Source organism: Phoca vitulina, unplaced genomic scaffold (assembly GCF_004348235.1).
Source record: "Phoca vitulina isolate PV1807 unplaced genomic scaffold, GSC_HSeal_1.0 scaffold43, whole genome shotgun sequence".
Lineage (NCBI taxonomy): Eukaryota > Metazoa > Chordata > Mammalia > Carnivora > Phocidae > Phoca > Phoca vitulina.
This window is the reverse complement of record NW_022589746.1, coordinates 6,938,714-6,942,530: the sequence shown is the minus strand read 5'-3', so window position 1 is coordinate 6,942,530 and position 3,817 is coordinate 6,938,714. Positions and strand designations below refer to the sequence as shown.

Here is a 3,817-nt window from a genome sequence, read left to right as displayed (position 1 = left end):
GCTTATGTCCGGCCAATTGCTCCAATTACGCCACTTCTGAGGCAAGACTCTTCTGTGAACTCTCCCCAGTCACGAGGTTTTCATCTCACTGGTAGGAAGGGGCTCTATTCTTGGTGCTGTGTGAATATGGGCACTGTTCCCTCTAATCCCTTCAAATGACTCTTTCTTCAGCTGTAGCAAGCTCTGACCAGGACTCAAGGGGGCTCCCTGCAGATCTCCACACCTCTCTCACTCTCTCTCTCTCTTTGAGGGTTTCTCTTCTTCAGTATTCTGTCCTGCAAACTTTAGCCACCTTGCTCTCCCTGGACTCTTAGCTCCACATCTTCAACTCAGAGAGTCCACTGTGCTCGCCCTGGGTTTCCTCTCCTCAGGCTGTGACCAGGAGACTCTCCCATGGTTAGTACACTGGGGCAACCACAGGGTTCACCTCTTTTTTTCATGTCTCTCTGGGATCACTGGTAACTTAGTTGCCCAATGCATAGTGTTTTGAAAACCATTGTTTCTTATATTTTGTCCATGTTTTGGTTGTTTCCAGTGAGAGTGTTCATATGGTCCCTGATTACTCCATTCTGTTCAGAACTACGATTTTTTTATGATTCTGTAATTCATTCTTGTGTATGGATTGAGGTGAATATCTGTTTTGATTTTTTTTACTCCACCCAAATTACCTACCCCAACATCAACTAGTGAATATTTTCTTCCCTGATTGTCTTTGATATTTACTTTGTACTATATACTGGGGTACATTTCTGGATTAGCTCTTTGGTACTGCAGATGTATTGGTCATTTTTGCCCCAGAGCTATACTCTTTTACCTGGAGCTGCTTTGTCATATATTTTTAATATCTGATAATGTTAATCTACCTTATTATATTTTTCCATTGAATTTCCCTCTGAGAATTTTTAAAATGTATTCTGTTATACTTACTCTTTTATATCCATTTAGGAAACGTTTTGTCAAATTTTTAAAATCATTCTGGGATTTTTCTTAAGACTGAATTAAATATGTAAATTAACTTGGAGATGACACATAGACATTTATAATATATTTGTCTTCCTATCTGGGAACATAATATAGCTATCAATCTTTGCTCCTCAGTCAAATCATTTGTTTTAATTTTCCATAAGTTTTTATTGTTTCTGCACAAAGATCTTATATATTTTTCTCTCAGATACTTTGTGTGTGTGTGTTGCTATTGGAAATTGGCCTTTATTTTGTTGGTTTGTTTTCCTACAATTACAGCTAAAATGCTATGGACATCACATGTGTGTGTCTGTGTGTTTATACTCTCACCTATTTAGTTTCCTATATTCCATACTATATCCAGTTCTTTCTAGAACTGAATCCTTGGCTTTTCTAGGTATATAATCATGTTGCTGGGAAAAAATGTTATTTTCATCTCTTTATTTGCAATACTTAAATAACCCATGGTAAACTGAACTGGTTTACTGGGTCTTGAAACTAGTAACAGCATAGAGTTATAGCACAAAAAATATTAGTCTGGCTCTTAGAACTGGAAATAAACTGAAATCTTCAGAGAAGTCTTTTAAGAATACCAAAGGGAGACTCTCTGCTTCTCCCCATTGGACAAATAGCTGCATCTTCTGGTGCAGTGCCAGTCACTTCCCGAGACACGATGGTAAAGTTTGGAGTAAACGGATTTGGCCGTATTGAGCACCATGTCGTCAGGGCTGCTTTTTATTCTGGCAAAGTGGATATTGTCACCATCAATGACCCCTTCAGTGATCTCAACTACATGGTCTGCATGTTCCAGTATGATTCCACCCATGGCAAGTTCAATGGCACAGTCAAGGCTGAGAACGGGAAAATTGTCATTAGCAGAAAGCCCAACTCCACCTTCCAGGAGCGAGATCCTGCCAACATCAAATGGGCTGATGCTGGTGCTGAGTGTGTTGTGGAGTCCACTGTGGTCTTCAACACCATGGAGAAGGCTGGGGCTCACTTGAAGGGTGGGGCCAACAGGGTCATCATCTCTGCCCCTTCTGCTGATGCCCCCATGTTTGTGATGGGCGTGAACCATGAGAAGTATGACAACTCCCTCAAGGTTGTCAGCAATGTCTCCTGCACCACCAACTGCTTGGCCCCTCTGTCCAAGGTCATCCATGACAATGTTGGCATCATGGAAGGACTCATGACCACAGTCCATGCCATCACTGCCACCCAGAAGACTGTGGTGGCCCCTCTGAGAAGTTCGATGGGCTGCCCAGAGCATCATCCCTGTTTCTACTGACACCAAGGCTGTAGGCGAGGTCATCCCGAAGCTGAATGGAGAGCTCACTGGCATGGCCTCTGTGTCCCCACCTCAACCTGTCAGTGGTGGATCTGACCTGCTTCCTGGAGAAAGCTGCCATGGACAGTGATATCAAGCAGGCATCAGAGAGTCCCCTTGGGGGCACACTGGGCTCCACTGAGGACCAGCTTGTCTCCTGTGACTTCACAGGTGACCCCTACTCTTCCACATTCAGTGCTGGAGCTGGCATTGCTCTCAACGACCACTGTGTCAAGCTCGTTTCCCCATATGACAATTAATTTGGCTACAGCAACCAGGTGGTGGACCTCCTAGTCCACATGGCCTCCAAGCAGTAATAGCCCCCTGGACCACCAGCCCCAGTGAGAGCAAGAGGAAGAGAGAGGCCCTCCACTGCTGGGGAATCCTCACCCCCACTCATCCCCTAACACACTGAGAATCTCCCAACCTCTACTACACAGTTTTCATCCCAGACCCCCTGAAGAAGGGGAGGGACTTGGAGAGTCCTACTTTGTCATGTACCATCAATAAAGTATACTGTACCCAGCCAAAAAAAAAACCAAAAGGAGAATACAAATGTAACACAAAGAAAACTTTAAAAATTTTTTCTCTCTTTACTTCTTATCTAATACCATCTAACACATGGAGCTGCTCTTTTCTTCCATTTATCACCCCAGCTCTTCTCTACCCCAAGTTCTTCAAAGCCAGCTCACAGAGAGCTAAATCCTTCTCCTCCACACCAACCATCTAAACTTTCCTGGATTTTCTGATAACTCTTTGTCGTTATGTTTCTATTAATCTCCCCTTGCTGGCTTTCCCAGTTCTGTACTTCACCATGATCCTATTCAACACAAAAATCTCCCCAGTAACAAACATTCAATGGAAATTAACTTAGAATGAGGTGGGGACGGGGAAGGGGATTCAGGACACCCACACCTACAGTTATGTGTGTTTATTAAACAGATGACCGAATAATTCTCATTAGCTAAGAAATTCTAAACACTTTCAAGTCCTGTGTTTAAAGGCCTTCCTTTTATTGCTTTTTATAATATATCGAAAAATCATATGAACTAAATTTTTATATAATTGTACACAATTTTCAAATTTAAAAAGTTTGAAACCTGTTGTTCCACATGTTACCTGGGGATACTGCTTAATGCCCTCTGTGGGGGGTCAGGAAAATGCTTCAGTGCCATCTGCTGGTTCCTAGAGCTGTATCAGGCACTTACTCTAATTGCTGGCCGAAATTTTTTTTTTTTTCCAATTCCCAGCTCCCCACGACTGCATTTCAAAATAACCAGAAAAATAATTGCCATTTCTGGTGACAGGACCACAAGTGTTCAAATTCATAATAATGTAAATGACTCTGACTAGGACATAATATGAAGAACAAATATTTAACTTCTCAGTTCATTGAACTAATCATGTATTTGTTGCCACTTGACTAAAGTGTAGATTTCACATGCTGAATTGACATTGCTCATTACATACATCTTATTTCATTTCTCACCAGTGGATATATTTTCAGATAGATAGTGTCCCAACAGT

The 3,817-nt window shown here is 42.1% G+C and overlaps 1 pseudogene; it reads left to right on the top strand.

Annotated features, from left to right (window-relative positions):
• The first annotated feature begins 1,636 nt into the window (after nucleotides 1–1,636).
• LOC116648434 lies at nucleotides 1,637–2,607 on the top strand (annotated as a pseudogene).
• The last annotated feature ends 1,210 nt before the right edge of the window (nucleotides 2,608–3,817 follow it).